At 44.4% G+C, this 27,776-nt stretch overlaps 1 protein-coding gene across 6 annotated transcripts in view; it reads left to right on the forward strand.

Moving 5' to 3' along the window:
- The first annotated feature begins 15,301 nt into the window (after positions 1-15,301).
- Positions 15,302-27,776, forward strand: part of NFIX (nuclear factor I X) — a 222,059-nt gene continuing 209,584 nt past the window's right edge. For 2 of the 6 annotated variants that reach the window (XM_075346553.1, XM_075346554.1), the window contains exons 1-2: positions 15,304-15,443; positions 15,759-15,786. The gene's annotated coding sequence lies outside the window, so the exon portion shown is untranslated. Of the gene's footprint in view, positions 15,444-15,758; positions 15,787-15,974; positions 15,995-27,776 lie in introns of those variants that run through there. The other 4 variants (XM_075346549.1, XM_075346550.1, XM_075346555.1 and 1 more) reach the window with 4 other exon arrangements.

The raw sequence follows: 27,776 nt of genomic DNA on the forward strand, positions 1-27,776 counted from the left end.
GCTTACAATCTACAATGAGATGGGGGGGTCAAGGTACAAGTGCTTATTTACAATGACAATCCAGCCATCTCAAGGAAATGGGGGATAGATAATGGCTTCCTGGACCAGTTGGCCAGAGCCTTGAGATGCATTTGGGTGCCATGGAGTTTGACGTGGGGTTATTTTCTGATAAGTTGTGGAGGGATTAGGTGAAATTAGTTCGGATAGGGAGTGTGATAGGCCGCCCTAAAGAGATGTGTTTTTAGGGTGCGTCTGAAGCTGAGTAACTTGTGATTCGTCCTAACTTCTTGGGGTAGAGCGTTCCAGAGGTTTGATGCAGCTCGGAAGAAGTCTTGGATTCGGGAGTGGGAGGTCCGAATTAGTGTTGATGTTAGTCGACAGTCATTTGCAGAGCGTAGAGAACGAGTGGGATGATAGACAGACAGGAGGATGGAGATGTAGGGGGGTGCTGCACTGTGGAGAGCTTTGTGGGTGAGAACAAGCAGTTTGAATTGGATCCTGTGATATATGGGCAACCAGTGCAATGACAGGCACAGAGCAGAGGCATCCGAGTAGCGGTTAGCCAGATAGGTGACCCTGGCTGCTGCAGGATGGACTGTAGAGGAGAGAGTCTAGTTAGGGGGAGACCAATTAATAGAGAGTTACAGTAGTCAAGGCGAGAGTGGATCAGGGCCACTGTGAGGGTTTTTGTCGTTTCCATTGTGAGAAAGGGGCGGATTCTAGAGATGTTCTTGAGGTGCAAGCGGCAGGAGCGGGCAAGAGATTGTATGTGGTAGGTGAAGGAGAGATCAGTGTCAATTATAACACCCAGACAGCGGGCTTGCTGCCTAGGATTTATCGTTGTGCCACACACAGAGAGGGAGATGTCAGGTTTAGGAAGGTTGAGAAATGGAGGGAAAAGAAGAAGTTCAGTTTTGGAAAGGTTAAGTTTCAGATAGAGAGCAGACATTATGTTGCAAACTGCAGTCAGACAGTCACTTGTGTGCTGTTTCTATTTGTCTTAGTGAAAACTGTTATTTAATGTTTTTCATGCTTGTCTCTGCTGCCATCTACTGGTCAGACCTTTTGGCTCCTCTGTTTCCTTTGTCCAGCCCATGGGAGTCTCTGATGACCCTCTTGCATCACATCCTGGTATGTTCATTCCAAACCAGAGTTTGTGAGAACAACATCCCTTATTGGAGCTGCTAGAAGCAAAGTCTTCTGACCGTAGTAGCTTCAGAGACAAGCATCACAGGAGAACTACAATACCAAGTACTTGGACCGCTGTACTTCTACATGTCCTTAACCTTTGGAGAAAATAAACCACCATTGTTTCATCTCAGCATGTGCATGTTTAACTCTGGAGCGCTCTGGTCCTGTCTGCCTCACCTATAGGAAAAACGAAGGTAAGATTCTCACAACTACGCGCCTTCAATCGCCTTTAAGTGGGGACAGAACAGTCAGAAGACTGCTTAACAGCCCAATCAGTCAGAAGACTGCTTAACAGCCCAAAGCAAAAACTTCCTGGAGAGCCCAATCAGTCAGAAGACTGCTTAACAGCTCAATACCCCGGCTACAGATCCCTAAGAACCCTGTAACTTCCCCTGTAATCTGCCTAGCAACAAGCCTTGTGCACTAGTCTGCCTGAACAGTGCATGCCTGGACAAGCCTAAGGGGAAGCTCCCATCTGCCACGTCCTGTGTCGCCTCTGCTTGCATTGTAAAGGGACAGTTTATGCACCTGCTGTTTCCCTCTTGCCATACCCCTTCTATAGACTTGCAATACATTATACCTCATCACTGCACATTACTGGACTGCGAACCCCAAGTTTTGCTAAAGACACGTTGGGAATCTCATCAGAGCTGCACAACAATTTTCGGACCCGTATTCAAAAGTCAAGTTTCTTAAAGACAGTACACCTTAAATCAAAATGGCCGAAAAAGACCTCGGACAGTTCCCCACTGCTGAAACAGAGCAAATACAACCTGATACTGTCCATTATGGAGCCCGGGAGGCAGATCCCACGCTTCTAGCAGACCAAGTTGTCCGACCGAAGCGCTCTTCCAAACCCACGATAAAGGCCACTGAAAACTATCACACTATGAAAGATGAGCTGTGAACACCTGGAAGAACAGTGGGAACGAGTCACCTATTACATGTCAAGACTTGAATCCTCATCAGGTGATGCCACATGCTTACTAGCCACTCTGGAACGGCTGAACACAGCTCATGAAAGATACAAGAGACTGTTAGCAAGGTACATTACATTTCTAAAAGACTCTAAAATTGATGAAGCTCTTTCAGACCTGAGCAAGGCAGAAGAGATGGTCAAGGAAAGAGATGCCAAGGTGCAAGATGCCATAGACACGGCCGAACACCGTATCTCTCACCAGCAAGAAACTAGATCACACCGATCAACCTCATATAGACGTTCCTCTCGGTCATCCGGGTCATCATCCTCAAGAAGCTCAGCCCTGAGCGACAGGATACTAGAGGCACGCATAAGAGCGGAAGAATCCAAGGTGAGACGTTCCTTCACAGAAAGAGAAGTAGAGGAAGAAACCAAAAGGGTAGAAGCAGAAGCCAAAAGGGCAGAAGCAGAAGCCCTTGCAAAAGCAGAAGCCGCTAAAGCAGAAGCCAAAAGGGCAGAAGCAGAAGCCCTTGCAAAAGCAGAAGCCGCTAAAGCAGAAGCCCTTGCAAAAGCAGAAGCTGCTAAAGCAGAAGCCAAAAGGGCAGAAGCAGAAGCCCTTGCAAAAGCAGAAGCCGCTAAAGCAGAAGCCAAAAGGGCAGAAGCAGAAGCCCTTGCAAAAGCAGAAGCTGCTAAAGCAGAAGCCACAAGGGCAGAAGCGGAGGCTCGGATAAAGATTCTTCGGTCACAGATGGAAGAGGAAGTTGCACTAGCTAAAGTGAGACTACTTGAGCAAGCATTGATCCAAGGTCCTGATCCAGCTCACTTGCCACCACTGGAAGCAGACAATCCAGTTGATCGCACAAGAGACTATGTACTGAATCAGTTACCTATAGCAACCCCAGTTTGCAGTACCGTCCAAGCCGACAACACCGAAACCTCCAACTTACCTCTACCAGTGCCAGTACCACCTAAAGCACCCGAGCAAATTAATAACAGTCACCAAGAGGTGCCCTCTCAAACACAGTCACCACGGCAAGATGGCAACCAAGTGTTTCCTGACCCACTTCCCCAGCTCAAGCAGCGGTCATCAGAATCTACAGAGGCTAAATCACAGCTCAACCCTGCAGCAACGTCATTCTACCCGGGAACATCTCATCCATTCACGCCAGGCAGCCCATACGCCCCAGGGGCATCAAGAGTCGTCGTGGCAACAAGTGGTGAGAAATCAGATATGTCTAAGGTTCATGGTGAGCAGAGAGCTAATCAACACTAGTCTCGCGAAATTCGATGATCGTGCAGAGAGCTACAGGGCCTGGAAAGCAACTTTCAAGGCGGCCATCGCCAATCTCAACTTAACTGCAGAACAGGAGCTCAACCTCCTGATCAAGTGGTTGGGCCCAGGCTCTACAAACCGTATCAAGAGCCTAAGAACCGTCTATGTGGGACAAGCAGAAACAGGTCTCGCTGCTGCATGGCAAAGACTGGAACGCACCTTTGGCAGCGCAGAAGCAATAGAGAAAGCCCTATTCAAGAGACTGCAGGACATCCCAAAGATCAACCTTAAAGAAGTCCACAAGCTTCTAGACCTAAGTGATCTGCTCATGGAGCTGGAGCTCGCCAAAAGAGATCCTCGTCTGTCTGGGCTGTGCTACCTGGATACAGCCCATGGAGTGAACCCAATCGTGGTGAAGCTGCCATACAGTCTGCAGGAGAAATGGGCAACGTCAGTCTCAAGGTACAAAAGAGTGCAAGACGCCACCTTTCCCCCATTTATTCACTTTTGCAAGTTCATCGACGAGCAGGCCCAGATGAGGAACGACCCCAGCCTCGACTTCCTAGAGTTCAACACTTCGGCAGCTGCAACATCATCAAGTTATGAAGGTGCCATACACAAACGCAGAGACATTAAGAACACTGTGAGTGTCAGGAAGACTGAGCTACCATCACCTGCAGCACCCACAGATGAACAGTACACCATCTCATCACGAGATAAGTCTTTCAATCAAGAATGTCCCATCCATAAAAAAACGCATTTACTGAACAAGTGCAGAGGGTTTAGATTCAAAACCCTACAGGAGCGCAAGAAAGTAATCACAGAGCTTGGGATCTGTTTCAAATGCTGCGCATCACTTGAGCACATGGCCAAGGACTGTAAATCCATCATCAAGTGTAAGGAGTGTCATAGTGAAAAACACATTTCAGCCATGCACCCAACCCAGCTAGCTAGAGACACACCGGCTGCAGACACCACCACTCCCACTCCAAGTCATGGTGGGGAGTCCAAGAATAAGACTGACACCACCACAGCCGTCTCCTGCTCATGCTCAGAGGTATGTGGAGAGGGCCAAATGCAGAAATGTTGTGCCCGAATATGCCTCATCAATGTTTATCCCGAGGGACATCCAGAAAAGGCAATGAAGGTGTATGCCATCATAGATGACCAAAGCAACCGGTCCCTGGCAGGAACCAAATTCTTTGAAGCCTTCGGAATTAATGGACCATCAGAACCCTACACCTTGAACACCTGCTCGGGTCGCATAGAGACTAGCGGCAGAAGAGCCCAGGGATTCATTGCGTCTCCTATCAATGGGAAGACTGAAATACCTCTACCAACGCTCGTTGAATGTGATCAAATACCCAGCCACAGGAATGAAATTCCTACCCCAGAAGCTGCATTTCATCAACCACACCTAAGACACCTCGCTAGTGTTATCCCACCTCTGGACAATAACGCAGAGATTCTACTCCTGCTCGCCAGAGACAATCTAAGGGTACACAAGGTGCGACAGCAGTGTAATGGGCCTGACTATGCACCATACGCCCAGAGACTGGACTTGGAATGGGTAGACATAGGAAATGTGTGCGTTGATCGATCAGTAATTGATTCCTTCAAGACTTAGGCAGCCTTTGCACACTACGACATCGTAGGTGCGATGTTGGTGGGGTCAAATTTAAAGTGAGGCACATCCGGCATCGCATGCGACATCGTAGTGTGTAAAGCCTAGATGATACGATTAACGAGCGCAAAATCGTCGTAATCGTATCATCGGTGCAGCGTCGGCGTAATCCATAATTACGCTGACGCGACGGTCCGATGTTGTTCCTCGCTCCTGCGGCAGCACACATTGCTGTGTGTGAAGCCGCAGGAGCGAGGAACATCTCCTACCGGCATCACCACGGCTTCCGTAAGATATGCGGAAGGAAGGAGGTGGGCGGGATGTTTACATCCTGCTCATCTCCGCCCCTCGGCCGCTATTGGCCGCCTGCCGTCGCTATGACGCCGCACGACCCGCCCCCTTAGGAAGGAGGCGGGTCGCCGGCCAGAGCGACGGTCGCAGGGCAGGTGAGTGCATGTGAAGCTGGCGTAGCGATAATTTTCGCTACGCCAGCTATCACACGATATCGCACCTGCGACGGGGGCGGGGACTATCGCGTGCAACATCGCAGCATCGGCTTGCGATGTCGCAACGTGCAAAGCCGCCCTTACGTGCATGGAGATGGGCGCACAACCTGCCTAAAGCCATGTCTTCATCACTATGGAGTGAAAGAGAAGTCTCCAGACACAATACAGCTACCTGACATCGCTTCTTCTCTGCATATTGACAACTTGGGAAGATCAGTCTTTCTCACAACCAAGGACGACGATAAAGTAGCCTTGTCAGTAGAGGACAGAGAATTCATCGAAATAATGGACTGTGAGTTTTCTAAAGGCAAAACCAACCACTGGGTCTCTCCATTACCCTTCCGATCTACCAGGATAAGACTCCCAAACAACCGAGCTCAAGCTCAGACCAGATTTAACTCTCTTCAGCGTTCTATGAACAGCAAGCCAGCAATGAGAGAACACAGCGTCGCCTTTATGGACAAGGAAGTCTGCAAAAACCTAGCAGAACCTGTACCAGCCGAACTGAATCCAGCAGATCACGCAACTAGACCTACGTCTATAAGTTCTTTTGCTAACTCTTCTTGGCTTACAGGTCCAGAGTTCCTGCTGAGACAGTCAGAAGAAGGTGTCCAGAAAGCCTTCAGCATCCTAGGTCCAGACAATGATCCAGATGTCCGAGCTGAAGTCAATACCCTGGCCACCAGTGCAGAAAAAACTTCCAACCTCGGTTGCCAACGTTTTGAACGTTTCTCCAGCTGGATGAGGCTCGTCAGGACTGTCGCTAGGTTAGTGCACATCGCCAGATGCTATCATACGGACCTTAAAAACAAAGACTGTCATCGCTGGCATGTCTGCCACAAACCCCTTTCTGCTGAGGACATCTCCCATAGCGAGTCCCTCATAATTCGCCACCTCCAACAGAGTGAATTCGCCATAGAATGGAAGTGTTTATACAACAAACAGCAGATTCCATTAAGAAGTCCTCTCGCCAATTTAAACCCAGTCATCGACAGTTTCGGCTTACTGAGAGTTGGCGGTCGTTTAAATCAGGCTCAACTTGGAGTTGCAGAACAAAATCCTCTCATCATTCCCAACAAACACCATGTTAGTGTTTTGCTGAACATCGACACCAAACCTATCCAAGATCAGCTGGCAAAGAAAGGCTGCACCTGGATCTTCAATCCCCCTCACAGTTCTCACATGGGAGGCTCCTAGGAGAGGATGATCGGGATTTCACGCAACATCTTGAACTCCATGCTAATGGACGTCAATTCCTCAAGACTCACACATGAGACTCTAGTCACTCTTTAAGCTGAAGTCTCAGCCATTATCAATTCAAGACCCCTTGTGCCGGTGACCAAGGATCCAGAAACACCAACCATATTGACTCCTACTATTCTTATTACCCAAAAAACTGACAACGCAGTAATGCCCAGCAGAGAGTTCACCCACGCGAACGCTTATCAAAAACACTGGAAACGGGTTCAATACTTGGCTGACTACTTCTGGAACCGATGGAGGAAGGAATACTTCACCATTCTTCAAGGAAGAAAGAAGTGGCGACATCCCAAGCCGAACCTCAAAGAAGGAGACCTAGTCCTCATGAAAGACCAGACCACAGAAAGGACTGACTGGCCTATGTGACTGATTACTAGGATACTGCCTAGTCAGGACGGCAATGTTCGGAAGGTGGAACTAAAGGTCAACAGGAAAGGTGAGACAAAGACCTTTGCAAGGCCAATCCACAAACTTGTTCTGCTGTTGCCCATAGAGAGCGTCCCTACGGGATGAACGCTACCGGTCCTGAACTTTCAGCCATCCTCCTTGTTTGGACTCAATTGATCTTGTTTTTGCATTTAACATGCCTTTCCTTTCAGGTTGTATTATGGACTCAATAGTGAAATCCCCAAAGTGAATTTCAGACGGGGAGTGTGCTGTTTCTATTTGACTTAGTTAAAACTGTTATTTAATGTTTTTCATGCTTGTCTCTGCTGCCATCTACTGGTCAGACCTTTCGGCTCCTCTGTTTCCTTTGTCCAGCCCATGGGAGTGTCTGATGACCCTCTTGCATCACATCCTGGTATGTTCATTCCAAACCAGAGTTTGTGAGAACAACATCCCTTATTGGAGCTGCTAGAAGCAAAGTCTTCTGACCGTAGTAGCTTCAGAGACAAGCATCACAGGAGAACTACAATGCCAAGTACTTGGACCGCTGTACTTCTGCATGTCCTTAACCTTTGGAGAAAATAAACCACCATTGTTTCATCTCAGCATGTGCATGTTTAACTCTGGAGCGCTCTGGTCCTGTCTGCCTCACTTATAGGACAAACGAAGGTAAGATTCTCACAACCTCTCACAACTACGCGCCTTCAATCGCCTTTAAGTGGGGACAGAACAACTTGTGTTCTGTAGTACAGCTGGGGTGAGCTCAGAGGATGAGGTGTATAGCTGTGTGTCATCAGCATAAAGATGGTACTGAAAGCCAAATCTGCTGATGGTCATTCCAATTGGGGCAGTGTAGAGGGAGAAAAGAAGAGGGCCAAGGACGGAGCCTTGAGGGACCCCAACAGTGAGAGGAAGAGGAGAAGATGTGGAGCCAGCAAATGATACACTGAATGAGCGGCCAGAAAGAGAGGAAGAGAACCAGGAAAGTACAGTGTCCTTTAGGCCGATAGAATGGAGCATAGAGAGAAGAAGATGGTGGTCAACAGTGTCGAAGGTGGCAGAAAGGTCAAGATGAATAAGCAGAGAGTGGTCACCGTTACGATTTGCTGTCAATAGGTCATTGGTCACTTTGACAAGGGCAGTTTCTGTTGAGTATAAAGGGCGGAAGTCAGACTGTAAAGGATCTAGAAGAGAATGAGAGGAGAGGTAGCGGGTGAGACGAGAGTAGACCAGGCGCTCCAAGAGTTTGGAGATGAAGGGGAGATTGGAGACTGGTCTGTAGTTGCTTGTGCAGGATGGATCAAGAGAAGGTTTTTTTAATAATGGAGTAATGATAGAGTGTTTGAGGGAGCAGGGGAAGATACCAGAAGAGAGAGAGAGATTGAATATTTTAGTTAAATAGTGACAACCGGAGAGAGGGACTGGAGAAGGTGTGAGGGAAAGGGATCAGTTGGGCAACTGGTAGGATGAGAAGAGGATAGAAGCCTGGAGACTTCCTCCTCTGTGACTGGGTCAAATGTGGAAAGTGAGCTGGATGGGATATGGGGAGGGATGGGATTCACAAAGCTTGGTGGCTGGGAGCTGATCTCTCGGCGGATGTTTTCTATTTTCTCTGTGAAATATGAGGCCAGGTCATCAGCACGAAGGTCTGTGATAGGGGTCTGTGCTTTGGGACTAAGAAGAGAGTGAAAGGTGTCAAAGAGCTTTTTTGGATTGTTGGATAGTGAGGAGATAAGGGTGGTGAAGTAGGTCTGTTTGGCGAGGTGAAGGGAAGAGTTGTAGGTCCTTAACATGAACTTGTAGTGGATGAAGTTTTCTGGTGTGCAGGTTTTCCTCCATAGGCGTTCGGCACTACTGGAGCATCGCTGGAGAAATAGAGTTTGTGATGTGGGCAGTTAGTGGGACAAAGTCTGGAACCTTGTCCCCGGCTGGTTAATTGGAGAGGGGCTTGCAACCTTCCTCGCCCTAGGGTCCAGGCACCCCGACTGTGCACCGCCTCCAGACCGGATTCCCGCTGTCGGCACCGGCGGGCTACAACCCTGCCCCGGTCCACTTTAGGTCTCCCGCGACCGGATCTCCATCTAGCCGGGTAGTCCAAGGGCTCCTATTCCTGACTACACTGCACATTCTGTACTTGACTCCAACTAGAACTTCACTCCACTTTAAACTCAAACTTCATCTAACTCCACTACAACTGCCAGCTTCAACTGTCAGGACTTCACTGTTGTGTTCCCGCCTCTGACACCTCAGGACCCCTAGGTGGGCGTTCTCATCCACCTGATCCCGCCCACTGGTGTGTCCCTATTATCATGAGGGGATGGCTAGGGTTTAATGGCTGTGTGGTATGCCTAAGTGTGGGTTTTGGTGGTAACAAGGAGAATGTACAACTTTTGTGACTACCTGGTTTTGTCAGGGCGTCACAGGAGCCCTATGGGGGGCTGTATCTCATATAAGACCCCCTATAGGACTCCCATATTCAGCCCCCCATGATATACAACAGCTCCCCAGGCCCCCAGACTGTCTGATTTAATATTTACATTTTTTTTTACTTGTCGCAGCAGCTCAGCCTCCCAGCAGTCTCCCCAGTTTGTAACTGTGCCGGCCGCTCTGCACTGCAGGACTCGACAGACACAACGGGGCGCAGAGTGATGATGTCAATGTCATCAATCCAGTCCAGTCCCCGCTGTGTTGATTTGCAGTGCCGATCGGCCGGCAGGCACTGAGGACGGGATTTTACAGCTCCTACTAGGAGCGGCTGCGGGAGCAGCGTTCAGCCTGCCTTGCGGTACTAGTGGGTGGCGGGTGCCGATGAACCATGCCGCCCTGTCCTCTCTTCACCACCCGCGCTGCCTGACGCACCTGCTACCTGACAGAGACAGGTCATAATAGGTGCGTGCCCCTGCTTCTAGGGGGGGGGGCAGCTTCCCCCCCACCCCTCGCTGGGTATGCCCATGATGAGAGGTCAGATGACGACTACTGAAACCACATGAAAAGTGGAGCTAAACTGAATTTTTGCCCCGGGTGTCGGAAAACCTAGATTTGCCCTTGAACTGCTACTACCATTATATGGCCTAACTACATGCCTGTTGTACCTGGTGATGTAGTTGCCCCATGTCAACAGAGCAGCTCTTCTTCTTCTGGGCTGCTCTGCAGATGAGCCATAACTGCTGATGTCATGCTGATTGTCAGCTGGTTCACTATAGTTAGTCAGTGGGGAGCCAGTTGTCAATCTGACATCGGCAATCACACCCGGTTAACAGAGCAAAGCGGAAAAGAAGCTGCTGCTCTGTAGAAGTGACTCAGTGGCAGCTATAAATAGCTATATCATAAGGGCCACAGGGGCTGGACTGCATTGGCCTGTGTGCTTTTGTGCCACCCCCAGTAGACCTCTGATGTCACAGTGGTGAGTCCGAGTAGCGAATTGGCTGTACTGGGCGCATGCAACAGGCTTTTATGATGGGGTTAAAAATAATATTAAAAAGGGGGAGAGAAAAATGAAATACACAAATAAAGAGTTTGTGACGCCAGTTGAGATGTTCAGCTTTGGTATGGCTGGGCACTGCTGGAGGTCTCCAGGAATTAGGTAGTGATGCACAGTGCCAAAGGGTTGTCCCCTCACCCTCCCAACTAGAGCTGGTTCCTGAGGATGGCACAGCAGAGAATCATTCAGCCAGAGACAGGACAGGGAGCTTTTACGTTTTACGGTAATGTGACGCCCCTGGACTATCAGGTCGTCACAGGGTACTGCACAAGCTGCCCTTCCGTGCAGTATTCCGCCTCCCTCTTGGTTCTGGGTCCCTAACTAAATGGTGTTGCCTCCAACAGCAAATCAAATCCTGGATACACCCTGCACCACACCCACCAGACACACCAGTGGACGGCTTGAGTGGAATGAAGTCGCCCACCTGGGGGGGTCAGGGAGGGTAGGTGAGGAGTGTAATTAGTTGGTTAGGGGGGGATAGGATTTTCCAATCCAAAACGGTCCAGGAAATCCCAAGCGTGAGCCCTGAGAGCAAGCTCCCATACTTAGCCATAGTAGGGAGCGGGGCCCGGCTAGTTGCAAGCTACCGGGCCATCAAGCTAAAGTCAAACTAAGTGCCAGGAGGCAGGTCACGGATCACCAGGCAGCACCATTGGGGACGGGACCCAGGCGATCTCCCCTCAGTGGCAGTGGTACCCAGAGACTTGGTTTACCCGGTTGTCAGAGTCTGCTTATGAACTAAGTGAGTACAAGAGTGACCCCTGTGCCCCCACGGCACCCCTCACCGAGTCCCGGGGCATCCCCCCTACCCGTGGAGGGTTACAACACCTTGCTGACCCACTTCATCACCCCGGGTACTCCCAGCAGCAGCACTTCCCAAATTACTGTGCACCATGGGTAGCGTCATGAACTATACATCAACTCCCCTGTAAATCCCCCCTTTCATTTGAGTGGCCGCACGATCCCCGAGTCCCTCGAGCCACAGCAAACCCGGATCTGAGCAACTCGGCTGCTTCCATGCGGGCGGCACAGTAGCTTTGCAGAACGGTCCAGAACATTCCTTACAGCTTTTACAATGATGGTGGTCTGATCTGACCCAATGAGAGTTTTGTTTCTCTGTTGTGTGGTGGTAGTGTTCTCCTCCTGCCGCTACTTGCCTACCTGAGAAAAGGTGTCTTTAAATCCTGGGATTTTCAAGATAAGAAAATTCTGGATCTTTAATCCCTTCCAGCGAGCAGGTGAAAAACTCACTGTCTCTTCTAGATCTTTCCAGGCTCAATCACGTCACTGACCTCATGGGCAAATTCACTGCTCCTTATGAAAAGGCTAATAGCAGTCTCTCAGTTTGCCACTGACCAAAAAATTCCAGGTGGCCTGGGGACTGATACTCTGCCAATTTGTAGCTGGTCACTCCAGAGGTTTCAACAGTCACCACAGGACAGGACCATCTCCATATAAAGCAGGCTTTACACGCTACGAGATCGCTACAGCGATCTCGTTGGGGTCATGGATTTTGTGACGCACATCCGGCCGCTGTAGTGATGCCGTTGCGTGTGACACCTATGAGCGATTTTGCATTGTCGCAAAAATGTGCAAAATCGCTCATCGGCAACATGGGGGTCCATTCTCAAATATCGTTACTGCAGCAGTAACGCAGTTGTTCCTCGTTACTGCGGCAGCACACATCGCTCCGTGTGACACCGCAGGAACAAGGAAGCTCTCCTTACCTGCCTCCCGGCCACAATGCGGAAGGAAGGAGGTGGGTGGGATGTTTGTCCCACTCATCTCCGCCCCTCCGCTTCTATTGGGCGGTGGTTCAGTGACGCTGCTGTGACGTTGCATGAACCGCCCCCTTAGAAAGGAGGCGGTTCGCCCGTCAAAGCGACGTCGCAGGGAAGGTAAGTAGTGTGACGGGTCCGGGCGATGTTGTGTGACACGGGCAGAGATTTGCCCGTGTCGCACAACCGATGGGGGCGGGTACGCACGATGGCGATATCGGCCTTTACACTCCTCACTTCACCTCACACTGACTTTAACTACCACTGCCACTCTGAATTTACCTCACACCTAAGCTCCTCCCCTTTCTCCTTCTAGGGAGCACACACAAGCTTTGTTATCAGCTCAGGTGAACAGTCACAGTAAGGGAGTATAGGCAAATGTTTGTATGTGGTGAACAGAAGAGAAAACCGAATCTCACTACAGCTGGCAATACATGTTATACATATTGAAATACACATTTAGCTATTATTTGTGGCGACTTCAAATGCCAGGGCTTCATTTCTATTTCCATCTCTGGTTTACCCGCAAAGTATTATCCTCATATATTTTTTAAATATTACCAAGTTCCATTCACTGCATTGCTCTGAATAAAATACTCTCATGCTATTCTGCTGAATACAATACCAATTATTCTTTTTCTTAGGGTAAGCAAAAGTTACTGTCTCTTTTCTGTTTCATTCATACATGCAATCATCTTCATTGCATTATACTAAATTCTTCTTATTTCACGTGAATGAAAACGTGTCACATATAGCAACTAATCATACCGGCAAATTAACTTTTAAACCTGCATAAAAATACAGTATGTACCTGATTAGATGTGATAGGCCACATTGACACTTTTTTTTTGTAGTTTACATAATCCCATGCATCAGGTCTACACACAGCCATTGTTTATTTCTGTAATCCTACATATAAGGACCCCTCAGTCAGTATCAAACACTGTAGAGTACCGTTTTCTAGGGGTTTTTTTCTAGTTACTCTCATATTCCCACTGTTCTCTTACGCACGGCATACTCTCATTCCCCCGACACTTCTGTTACTCCTATACCCACACACTCTTTTCCGATACGTATATAATTTGTCCTCTCGTACACCCACATTTTACGACTAGTACTTTGATTTCCTGAATACTCTCACATTCATTTCCTGTGTTCTTGGAGTAGTTTGGATAAACTAAATCTTCACCCTCCCTCTTGCTTCCATTTATTAAAAAAAAACCCTCGGAGTACTTCTATACCTAGTTAATCTCATACACTCAATTATCTCATCCTTTACCCTCTGTTCCAGATTACTCTCACACTCTTCGCTCATTATTTCTCTTATATACTTGTATCTTTGCAATTCTTGATTCTATGACCCTTTGAGCTTATTCATTTCCTTCTCAGAAAAAAAAAGAAATAGAAAATCATTGCCTTTGTTTACTCTACTGTGTTCCTGTCCTCTCTCACTTTTTTATTAGCTAACCCCCCTTCTTTCTCTCCCTTTCCTTCGATTCACCTAGCTCCCCCTTCTTTTCTCCGCCCCTTCACAATAGACCGTGTAGTTTCCAGGTGGTGTGTCACCCCAGCTCACACACAGCCGTCGTCTACCTTTTCATATCACCCAAAGAACCTTTGTCCCTTTTAATCTGTCCTATTATATGTTATATGACCACATTCCTTTGCATCGTTCTACAAGGGGTACTTAAGGTTGCAGGAAAGAGACGTAACTTTGCTCCCCCAAAATCACTCCCTCCTCCCCAAATCCTCTACACCGCCTCCTTACCCAAACACACACCTTCACAGTTAGAGGCAGCTGCAAAATTTTCTCCTTCTACCTTCTTACATTATTTACGCCTAATTTACTCTACACCTTTATTTCTAAGGGCAAAACTTCAAACTTTCTATTTCTTTGTCCTCCTATCTCCAGTTGCAGAATATTATTATTATTATTTATTATTATTATAGCACCATTTATTCCAAAATCATGAATAATACAAGGCACAGACTGGTGCAGGAGGAGAGGGGACCAGGACCCTGTCCGCGAGGGCTCACTGTCTATAGATCTCTTCTTGATCACTTCAGCATTACTTGTAGTTCTACCTCCCAACTTACCAAGCACTTTTGTGTTCTGGCTCCTGACACTAACTTCCTGCTTGTGCCGCCTGTACCCACCCAGCTTTACCCATGGCACACAGTCACACATGGAGATTACACAATGTCAAAACTACTTTAATTCTCCTATTAATAATTCAATCACGACTTCAGTTATAGCCTGGCACTGTCTCCATCTTGGAATTAAAGAGAGAGGCACATGTATATGAGAGGGCAACATAGGACAAGAGAGACTAAAGTAGGGATTGTTTAAAAAAAAAAAAGTGTGAGTGAGAAGGAAGGCGTGGACTAAACAAGGAAAGTCTGAGAGACAGTTGGCAAAGAACTGAACAAAAAGTAAAGACAGCCTGGGTGCAATAGTGGTGGTTAAGGGCAGCTAGAGAGAAAGAGACACAGAGAAGGAGAGAAAGAGAGAGGGAGAGAGAGAGAGGGCAGGGCGTAGATACAGAGTTTGGAAAGGGTGGAGGAGCTGGGGTAAGGGGAAAGGGGGGAGAGACAGCCCAGCCAAGAAAAAAAAAATGTTCAACCCATGCCAACTTCAGAGCTGGCACCAAAATGGCAATCGAGTGTAAAAAAAAAAAAGGAAAAAATAGAAAAAGTGCTGTATAAAACGAATAAAAAATAGAGATTCTGAATTCAAATAAGACAACAAAAAGAGAGAAAGAAAAAAAAATAAACTTACGGCACTTAAGAGGAAAAAAAAAGAGACATCCACGGTGTCTCTCCCTCTTGCACACACGCACACACACTCTCTCTGTCCCCCCCTTCCTGTAAAAGTGTATTGCAGGCTGACTGCAGCTGAGAAATCTACAGGCTGGCTCGCAAAGAAGATGGCAGGATTCCAGTGTTCCAACGCTGACTTCCCTGCATTTCGGACTGGGTGTTAGAGTAAAAGCAATTCAAGGAGAGGAGAAAGGATCAGGAGATGTAAGGTTTACCAGGCGCCTTTTTTTCCCACCATTTTTTTTAACTCTCTATTTTTGTCCTCAATACCTATTTCTCTCTGCTGACTCTATCTCTCTCTCTCTAAGCAACATCCTCTCTTTCTGTCTTTTTAGTCACTTTTTTTTAATTATTTTTTTTGTTGAGTTTTTTTTTGCTCTCTCTGTTTTTACTTTTCTTTGTTGTTACTGTACAAGAATTCTAAAAAAAAAAACAACAAAAAAAACACAAAACTTTTCTCTGATTGGAAACTTAAGGGTTCTGTTTTATTTTCCTCTCTCTGTTTGCACGCGTTGGCAGAAGTGTGTCTTCCTCTGTTCTCCCTCTGGTATGTGCCATCTTTTTATTAAGTCATCTGAGTATTTTCTTTTCTTTTTTCTTAATGCTAAATGAATGTGGGTGGCTATTCCAATAGGTGCAAAAAAAAATAATTGTATGCAAATTTTGCAGCCTTTTGGGGGATGAAGACTTATTCCATTAGCCCTCAATGCTATCCCGACTCTTCTTGATGCTGGCATTGCCTTGCCAGACCCAAGGTAGGAGTGACCTTTACCCTGGCCCTAGATTCCTAGGGTAGGCCGGGAAAATGGAGAAATAGACTTCCTTTTCCTGATATAACCAAAATATGCACTTGTCCTTATATTATTGTTTTATATGTAATCTTATAGGAAATCAATGATATGTAGGCTGCGTATATTTGAAATGTATGAGAGTGTATTTAGGTGTACATGTGACTATCTCTCCATGTCTCTCTATATAATTATGTATATAGTGTGTGTGTATATATATTTTACGTGTCTATTATGTATATATATATTGTATATATATATATATATATAAATATAGTGTGTGTGTGTATATATATATATATCTTACGTGCGTCTTATGTATATACAGTCTGTGTGCATATATATATATATTACGTGTGTCTATCTAACCATCCACATTTATTTGAACCATCCCATTTTGATACCTACAGTTTAACATAATAATATGTTTACAATGCTTTTATTAATGTCATTAATGTCCTAGTAGACCCGATCACTAGACAAAATGAGCAGGGTACGACATTGTGGAGTGCAGAAGACGAGCAAAATTTGTGTGCAACCTGTTAGAAACTTCCCGCAACTAAATGATCCAAATCAGTAATACACAATGTGGCTCCAAAGAGGTAGAAAATGCATGCATTAGTGTCCCCTCTGGTACTGTAAATTGATATAGATATATATATATATATATATATATATATATATATATATATGCTAGTCTACCACAATACTCCACATCATGGTGCTCAGACCCCAAACTGGAGGTGATGACAGTCCCTTTCAAAGGTGCCGGTCAGTATGTGTCACTTTTCCCTACTCTGTGTAAGAGGGCATGGGGGCCAAAAACTTTCAGATGACAATGCTACGACAGCGAACCGATTATAAGCAGCGCAATGTTAATTATCGTTACTGTTATAAAGCTGCTTATTCCGTAGGTAGCAATGATATACTGTGAATTACACGAGAGGAAACTAATAGTATATAGCAACATATGGTAGACAGAATTTAGGACAGACGTTTGTATTGTGCCAAATACCGTGTGCAAATTCTGCTTTAAAATATTTATGTCTGGCTAACATTATTATTTATTATTTATTTATTTATGTTTGGCTAACATTATCACATAATGACCATATAGACCAGATATAATGTGTGCGAAAAAGAACGTAACGTAATTATGTATCAGGAATTCAAAGAGATATTAGGACACCTGCATAATAATGATTAATATACCAGCTATATTTCCATCCACTTAACATTATACTATTGTGTATACATATATATATAATATATATATATATATATATATATATATATATATATATATATATGAATATGAGTGTGGGAGTGTGTATATAAATATGCTCATATATATATACACACAGAACATATATACTTTCCGTGTGTGTGTGTGTGTATATATATATATATATATATATATATATATATATTTATAAATATATATATAAATATATATATACACATACACACACACACTCATAGAAACACAGTAATATTTGGATATTTGGATGTCGGTTTATTCATGACTGACTAACTAACTATATATATATATATATATATATATATATATATGTTTCTCTAGTACACAAATAACATACAAATGGGCATTTGCACAAGATTCTTAAATATACATATACAACTACTATGACAACCATCATCCTCGTTGGTTCGGGTTTACATACAAGCATTTTAGATCACACAGCCTTAGCTTATGGAATGTTATTCACGGCTCTCATTTCTGTCAGAAAGTTCTGAATTTAGAATAGTTGACTATAGTTTACTTAAATGGTATCCTGAGTTTATACAATAAGGGAAAAACCCCTATATGGGCCATGTAAATATTTAAGAATAAATCACGATACAGTAGTTTGAAGTGAAGTTTAAAAATTATTGTTGAGTGGCCGGAAAGACGCATTTGAGTTCGCGTTCACCTAAATATCCAACATCAGCGAAGATATGAAAGGAAAACACAACGTGGATATATTTTCATACAGTAAAAAGGACTACTCTTTTCCAAAAGTCTGAGAACTTCTGTCACTTCATTCTTTTTCTTGCATTAAAGTGACAGCGACATAAGTAAGAGGCGAAATACTTACTATAATGGTAATATTTTATCATTACATTTAGATAAGTTAACGATAAACAAAAAACTTCAAGAGGGGCCTGTAGGGCAAGAAAGAGCCTCATTGTTGGGACTTCTCACAATAATTTAGGTGTCACTAGATATTTCAATAAATAACAATAGGTTAAATAAATGATATATGTACTAATATGAGGCGATAAACATGAGGAACTGATGAGTAACGAGAGCAGATATAGGCGAGAATATATGGCGTAGTAGAAGATATGTGAGGATATATGGAGTAACAGGAGACGATATAGGAGAATATATGAAGTAATAGGATAAGCTATACGGGAGGCTATATGGAGCAATAGGGGGAGATATAGGGAGGATATATGGAGCAATAGGGGGAGATATAGAGAGGATATATGGAGTAATAAGGGGAGATATAGGGAGGATATATGGAGCAATAGACGGAGATATAGGGAGGATATATTGAGCGATAGGAGGAGATACAGGGGAGGATATATGGAGTAATATGAAATATAGGGAAGATATATGGAGCAACAGGAGGAGATTTATGAGAGGATATATGGAGTAATAGGAGATATAGGGAGAGGATATATGGAGTATTAGAGGAGATATAGGAGAAGATATATAGAGTAATAGAAGGAGATAAAGGAAAAGGATAAATTGAGTAGCAGAAAAGGATATGGAAGAGGATACATGGAGTAATAGGAGGAGATATAGGGAGGATATATGGAGTAATATGAGGAGATATAGGGAGGATATATGGAGTAATAGGAGGAAATAAAGGGGAGGATATATGGAGTAATAGGAGGATATATAGGGAGAATATATGGAGTAATAGGAGGAGATAAAGGGGAGGATATAGGGAGTAATAGGAGGAGATAAAGGGGAGGATATATGGAGTAATAGGAGGAGATATAGGGGAGGATATATGGCGTAATTGGAGATATAGGGGAGGATATATGGAGTAATAGGAGGAGATATAGGGGGGATATATGGAGTAATAGGAGGAGATATATGGGAGAATATATGGAGTAATAGGAGGAGATATAGGGCGGATATATGGAGTAATAGGAGGACATATAGGGGAGGATATATGGAGTAATAGTAGGAGATATAGGGGAGGATATATGGAGTAATAGGAGGAGATATAGGGGAGGATATATGGCGTAATAGGAGGAGATATAGGGAGGATATATGAAGTAATAAGAGGAGATAAAGGGGAGGATATATGGAGTAATAGGAGGAGATAAAGGGGAGGATATATGGAGTAATAGGAGGAGATATAGGAGAGGATATATGGAGTAATAGGAGGAGATATAGGAGAGGATATATGGAGTAATAGGAGGAGATATAGGGGAGGATATATGGCGTAATTGGAGATATAGGAGAGGATATATTGAGCAATAGGAGGAGATATCGGGGTGGGATACATGGAGTAATAGGAGAGGATATATAGAGTAATTGGAAGCGATAAAGGAAAAGGATAAATGGAGTAATAGAAGGGGATATAGGAGAGGATATATGGAGTAATAAGAGGAGATACAGGGGAGGATATTTGGAGTACTATGAGGAAATATGGAGGTGGGATACATGGAGTAATAGAAGATATAAGGAGATGAAAAATGGAGTAACAGGAGGAGATGTAGGAAGGATAGAAGGAGTAATATGAGGATATACAGGGGTTAGGTGTATGGAATAACAGGAGAAGATATAGGGAAAATAAATGGAGTAATAGGAGGAGATATAGGGGAAGATATATGGAGTAATATGTGTAGATATAGGGAGGATATATGATTAATAGGTGGAGATTTAGGAATTATATATGAAGTAACAACAGGAAATATAGGAGAGAATATATGGATCAATAGGAGGTGTTATAGGAGATGATATATAGCGTAATAGTAGGAGATATACGATAAGACTTTAGGAGTAATAGGAGGAGATATAGGGAAGGATATATGGAGTAATAGGAGATATAGAAAAGGACATTTGGAGCAAAAAAAAGCTATATAGAGAGAGGATATATGGCATAATAGAAGGAGATATAAAGAGAAGTTATATGGAGTAATAGGATGATATATAGGTGAGGGCATTAGGCGTCTGGGGGGAGATAAAGGAGAGAATACATGTAGTAATAGGAGTAGATATAAGAAAATGATATATGGCATAATAGGAGGATTTATATGAGACACTATATGGAGAATTAGGACGATATAAGGAGAGGAAGTAATAGTAAGGATATGAAGTAATAGTAGAAGATATAGGGAAAAGTTATACAGAGTAACAGAAGGATATATAGGAGAGGATATATGGAGTAATAGGGGAGGATACATGGAAGGATATATAGAGTAATAGGAGATATAGGTGAGGATATGTGGAGCTATAGAAGGAGATATAAGAGAGGATATATGGAGTAATTGTAGGATATATAGGAGATGATATATGTAGTAATAGGAGATATAGGGGAGGATATGTGGAGCAAAAAAAGAGATATATGGAGAGGATACATAGCGTTATACTAGGGGATATAGGGAAAATGTATATGGAGTAAAAGGAGGAGATATAGGGAGCATATATGGAGTAATAGGGAGATATACAGGAGAGGATATATGGTGTAATAGGAGGAGATATAGGGAGGATATATGGAGTAATTTGAGGAGATATAATTGAGGATATATGGGGAATAAGAAAAGATTTAAGAAGAGGATATATGTAGTAATAGGAAGAGATATATGAGAGAATATATGGAGTAATTGGAAGGTATAGAGAAAAATAGATGGCGTAATATGAGGAGATATAGGGGAGGATATATGGAGAAACAAGAGATATGATAGCGTTTATCGAATTATAGCTTTATATAAATTATATGACTAGGTTGAATGGCAGGGGATGTGTTGGGTTGCTTTTTGCAGTAATTGGTGGATATTTAGGGATACTTTGTATGGATCATTGGGAAGAATTATGCATAACATTTAGGGAGAGGATATATATGGATTAACTGAGTAATAGTGAATATGTTATATGGGTAGAGTGTTTTATAATATTATGTATTTTACTTATCTACTGGGAAAACACTCCCTGTAGCATAGTCTTATGCATACTTTCCTGTGCCTCAAGGGAGGAGCACTTCAAATGTGTTATGAAGGTACTATTTCCATTCTGGCTCTGAAAATTCATGCTATGCCTCCATCCAAGCTTTGGATAAAGCGGTATGGGGTAAGTATTAATTTACCAAGGTCACTCGCACCCTCAAAAAGCTCAATTGTACGTATTTGCACTCAATGTACTAATATAAGACACATAGATATAACAAATACAACAGGAAAAAAATAGTAAAATAATTAAACCTCAGTTTATATTCTTCTTAATGGTTTCTATTTAAAATACATTTTTTTGTGTTTTAAATTGCAAAAAGACTTTACTATACAAGGGTTCTACAGTTTTTTGCATATTTGTCTACAAAGCCCTCATCTTATAAATAAATTAAACTTAGAAAAAAACAGCTAATTATTAAAGGGAATCTGTCACCAGAACTGGCGACTATAAGCTGCAGCCACCACTGAGCCCTTATGTAGATCATTCCAGAATACTGTTATAGCTGTAGAATGCAAAAAAACACTTTTATAATACTCACCTAGGAGGCGGTCCGGTTCGATGGGCATCACTGCTCTCTGGTACGGCGACTCCTCTCTGCTGCGATCTCCATCCTCCTCCTACCCAGCCCAGTATAGATAATGCATCTACATTATCCACATAGGCCAGCATTGCGGTTCTGTGCAGGCACACTTTGATCTGCCCTACTGAGGGCAGATGAAAGTACTGTAATGCGTAGGTGCGAGGAAAAGTTAAAGACGGCCTGTGCATGCGCCATACAGCAAGGCAGATCAAAAGGCGCCTGCGCAGGACCTCAATGCTGGCCAGTGTGAATGACGTAGGACATGCACAGTGTGAATGACGTAGGTCATGCACACGGGCCTCGGAACAAGGAGGACGGTGCAGAGAGGAGGCGCCGGGCTGGAGAGCAGTGACACCCATCGGACCGGACCGCCCCTTTGGTGGGTATTATAAAAGTGTTTTTTACATTCTACAGAGCAGCATGGGCTCTTATATACAGTATTCTGGAATGCTGTATATAAGGGTCCACTGGTGGTTGCCGCAGCTTATAGTCGCCAAATCTGATCACAGGTTAAGCCAAATTTAAATGTCTGTGAAACACTTCTGAGGACAAACCACGATGCACGAACTGGCTACAGATCTCCTGACCTGAACTTGACAGCCTGATAGGCATAGGTGGCGCTGTTAAGTTTGAGTTCTGACCCGACAGTCCATGCATTGTGGTCTGTACTGGGACCATGTTTAATGGACATCTGAATAAGACACTTTGGAGTGATACATTTTTTAGAAAATTTGCCACCTTCATGGAACTTTTTTCATAGAACTCGTTCCTGCGGTGTCACACACAGCGATGTTTGCTGCCGCAGCAACGAGGAACTACATCGCTAGCTGTAGCAGCAGCGATAAGCATGTCACCGATGAGCGATATTGAACGTTTTTGCAACTATTTAAAATCGCTCATAGGAGTCACACACAACGAGATCGCTTAAGCGGCCAGATGTGCGTCACAAATTTCGGGACCCCATCGGGAGTCGTAGCGTGTAAAGCGGCCTTTAGTGAAAATTGTCGGAGTATCAATAGTTTGTGCGGCCACCATTATTTTCAAACACCTCCTTAACTCACTTAGGCATGAAGTTCACTGGAGTTTTACAGGAGCAGCTGAATCCTCTTCCATCCTCCATGATGACATCACAGAGTTGGTGGATGGTAGAGACCTTGTGCTCCTCTACCAGTGTTTGAAGAGGTTCTACAGATACTTAATAGGGTTTAAGTCTGGAGACGCTTGGCCAGCAACTTTACCTTCAGTTTCTTTAGTAAGGCATGGTGGTCTTGGAAGTGTTTGGGGTCCTTATGTCGGAATATGAGGGGAGGGGATGATGCTCTGCTGCAGTATGTCACAGTATATGTTGGAATTCTTGGTTCCCTCATTGAACTGTAGCCCCCCACAGCCGGCAGCACTCATGCAGCCCTAAACCTTGACACTCCCACCAGACTGTAAGCAAGACACACATGTCATTGTCCTCCTCACCTGGATGCTGTCACACACGCTTAACACCATCTGAACCAAATGCATTTTTCTTTTTCTCATCAGACCACAGGACATGGTTCCAGTAATCAATGCCCTTAGTTTGCTTGTCTTCAGCAAACTGTTTGCGAGGTTTCTTGTGCATCATCTTTAGAAAAAGCTTCCTTCTGGGATGACAGCCATGCAGACCCATGTTATGAAGTGTGCAGCATATGATCTGAGCACTGACAGACAGACTTCTCACCCCTGTAACCTCTGCATCAATGCTGGTAGCATTCTTACGTCTATTTTGAAAAGACGACCCCTGGATATGACACTGAGCACGTGAACGCAACTTCATTGGGTCAACCGTGGAAAGACCTGTTCTGAGTGGAACCTGTCTTGCAAAACTGCTGTATGGTCTTGGCCACCATGCTGCAGCTCAGTTTCAGGATGTTAGCAATCTTCTTATAGCCTCGTTCATGTTTATGTACTGTATAGCAGTGTTCCCCAACTCCAGTCCTCAAGAGCCGGCAACAGTGCATTATTTTCAGGATTTCCTTACTATTGGACAGATGATAATTTAATCACCTGTACAGATTAGGATTCCAACACATGTGCTAAGAAAATCCTGAAAACAAGCATTGTTGGTGGCTCTTGAGGACTGTAGTTGGGGAACACTGGTGTAGAGAAACAATTCTTTTTTTGAGTTCCTCAGACAATTCTTTGCCTTGAGGAGCCATGTTGACCTATCACTGACCAGTATGAGAGAGTGTGTGAGTGATAACACCAAATGTAACACCCCTGCTCCCCATTCACACCTGAGACCCTGTAACACTAATGAGTCACATGACACCAGGGAGGGAAAATAGCCAATTGGCCATTTTCATTTAGTGGTGTACTCACTTTTGCTGCCAGCGGTTTTAACATTAATGGCTGTGTGTTGAGGGCACCAAATTTACACTGTTATAGAAGCTGCACACTGACAATGTACATTGTATGAAAGGGTCAGATCTGCAGTGTTGTCCCATGAAAATGTATAATAAACTATTTCCAAAAATGTGAGGGGTGTACTCACTTTTGTGATATACTGTACATGTCAAATGTGTAGCTTTACTATAAAGGAAAAAGAGTGTTATAAAAGTAATGGTATATAAAGAAATCTGCATTTTTGCAAAACACAATTTGCTAATCTAAGGGGTACTTTGCACGCTGCGACATCGCTACTGCGATATCGTCGGGGTCAAATCGAAAGTGATGCACATTCGGCGCAGGTAACGACTAGGTGCGCCGATAAATGATCGCAAAAGCGTCGTAAATCGGTGATCTGTGTAGTGTCGGTCATTTTCATAATGTCGCATCAATAGGAGATACGATGTTGTTCCTCGTTCCTGCGGCAGCACACATCGCTGTGTGTGAAGCCGCAGGAGCGAGGAACATCTCCTTACCTGCCTCCATCGGCAATGCGGAAGGAAGGAGGTGGGCGGGATGTTTACGTCCCACTCATCTTCGCCCCTCCGCTTCTATTGGCCGCCTGCCGTGTGACGTCGCTGTGTCGCCGCACGACCCGCTCCTTTAGGAAGGAGGCAGGTCGCCGGCCAGAGCGACGTCGCAGGGCAGGTAAATCCGTGTGAAGCTGCCGTAGCGATAATGTTCACTACGGCAGCTATCACAAGATATCGCATGTGCGACGGGGGCGGGTACTATCGCGCTCGGCATCGCTAGCATCGGCTAGCGATGTCGCAGCGTGCAAAGTACCCCTAAGAGTTTCCTTAACCCCAAAACTTAACAACTTAGAGTAACTTGAGTGATAGCAAAGTTCATCTTTAGAAAAATAAAAAGTGGTCAAAGCTTCATAAAAGGTATGAATCAATGAAACTTAGTTGACTATGGACTGGTTCGACAAGCAGCGGCTCAAACAAGTAGCATCATCAAAATGCTTGACCTTTTAAGTACCTAATAATAAGAATCCTAAACATGAAACTTCACTTTGGTCTATGAGCAAGGGTCTGTTTTTCAGATTTGAGCTATTTACCTTAGCATGTACTGAACCAAAATTTAGGAGTCCTGAATTGGAGGGCAATTAAACTTTTTGGGAGCAAATATTGTCTCACTGCATTAGATGGTTTGGACCATTATCAATACAAGGACATTCGTTCTATATTCGGGGCTCTCCCTAGGAGTTGATTCACATGTACCAGGGAGCAATGTTGCCTTCACAACAAAAATAGGAATCTATATAAGTTTAGAAGCACCAATCTTTACCTCAGCAAATTAGTTGAATAGAAAAGTCTTATTTTCCTCAGAATAGATGGTTATCAAAGAATCCTTACAACTGGTTTAGAAATTATTCATTAACCAGATTCCAAAACACTAAAGGCCACTTTACACACAGCTGGTGAAAGCACCCGCCCCTGTCAATTGTGCGTCACGGGCAAATTGCTGCCCGTAGCGCACAACATCGCTAACACCCGTCACACATACTTACCTTCCTAGCGACGTCACTGTGGCCAGCGAACCGTCTCCTTTCTAAGGGGGCGGTTCGTATGGCGTCACAGCGGCATCACTAAGTGGCCGCCCAATAGAAGCGAAGGGGCGGAGAGGAGCGGCCGTAACATCCCGCCCACCTCCTTCCTTCCTCATTGACGGCCGCAGGTACAATGTTGTTCCTCGTTCCTGCGGTGTCACACGTAGCGATGTGTGCTGCTGCATGAACGACGAACAACCTGCGTCCTGCAACAGCAACGATATCTAGAATTAGAACGACGTGCAACGATCAACGATTAGGTGAGTAATTTTGATTGTTAGCGGTTGTTCGTGCGTTTCACACGCAACAACATCGCTAACGAGGCCGGAAGTGCGTTACGAATTCCGTGCCCCCCAACGACATCTCGTTAGCGATGACGTTGCGTGTAAAGCCCCCTTTAGTCCAAAGTAAATGCTATGCTACTATGCTACTGCTTGTTGAGTGACAGCAGCAAAGGAGCAGATAATATGTTCATAGTAATCCCCTCCCCCTGTTAGAATTAGCATAAGCATTATACACACGATTCACTTTATCTCTTGCAGGACCTGAGTGAGCTCATACCCATGTGACCTGGTATCCAGCTTTGTTAGCTGAGGCCCTGCCCCTTCTGGTCACACGGGTATGACCTGACACAGGTCCTGCAAGAGACAAAGTGAATCCTGTGTATAATACTTATGCTAATTCTAACGGGGAGGGGATAACTATGAATATATTATCTGCTCTTTTGTTGCGGTCACTCAACAAGCAGCTAATTTTATAAACTTTACTTTTTTTGGATTTCAAAACCTAAACATCCGAGCTGATCACTAAAGGTATGTAGAGAATCTGCCTGTATAGCACTGGCTTTAGCTTATATACGAAAATTCTGGTGATTGGTACCATTTACAGAGTAACCATCATTTTAATTTTTATTTAATAAACCAATAGGAGCCCCAAATGGGACATTGCAGACTCCCATCACAAGGGACCAGAGGTAAACAATCGCAACCATTACCCTACTGATTGTCTACATAACTGCTGGAGAAAGCGAAGAACAGTGCTCTGCAATTTCTGTCAGTCCCAAAGACAATAAATGGAGCTGAAAATAAGCATGTGCACCTTCAGAGCATTCTTGCTGAGATTTGTAGAGCCCTGTTTTTGGCATCACTGGGGGTCCCAGTGGTCAGACCACCATCCTATGGATAAAGAATAACTTAATTGTCGCAATAACCCACATGATCATAGATCATGACTTTTATACTGGTCATAAACATAAGATAAAATCTGCTTGTTTCATCAGAATTAGCTGATGATTACATATGTATGTGTGGACGTCCTCATCAGTGGAGCAATATGGATCTCTAGGCTCCAGGGCAAGGTAGTACTGCAACTCCTAACCCAGTATTAATGCCCCCTGAGTATCCTCTTAACACTAGAAGTCCCAGGAATTTCAAGCTCCATAGGGTTCCAATGGTAGAAATGTTAATTGACCCCTCTCTGTGACTTCTAGTGTTAAAACAAATAATGTCCCTTTAGTATCAATTTTAGAACAAATAATGCCCAGAGTGATCCTTTCAAAAGTAATAATGCCACCTTTGTGCCCCTGCCGTACACAAAAAAAGTAAAGTTTATACTCACTGAATCCATGAAAATGAGTAACTTCTTACCTACACACAGAGCAAGCTGACACAGGCAGCGCAATGCAGTGATGTGATTGTGCCACCTGTCCTGGGACAATGAAGTCTTGTAGGCCATAAGCTTAGACCAGCCTGCAACCCATGACTCCCTGCTCTACCACAGGATGCAACTGTACCGGCATCATACAGACACCGATACAGTTCAAAGTAGTGCTTGCATTGATATCAAGAGTGATACAATCAACAGTCCGGAGGCATATGCACCAGATCTTCGGCACACACAGGACTAAACTTCTTAGGTCCACAACATTTTGAATGAAAAAATAAAAGTATTACTTTCTTTTGAAATGTTGTGCTTTTGAGATTATTAAGAGGAAGGCAACTGCTCATTC

This window comes from Anomaloglossus baeobatrachus, chromosome 4, assembly GCF_048569485.1.
Source record: "Anomaloglossus baeobatrachus isolate aAnoBae1 chromosome 4, aAnoBae1.hap1, whole genome shotgun sequence".
In the NCBI taxonomy this organism is placed as follows: domain Eukaryota; kingdom Metazoa; phylum Chordata; class Amphibia; order Anura; family Aromobatidae; genus Anomaloglossus; species Anomaloglossus baeobatrachus.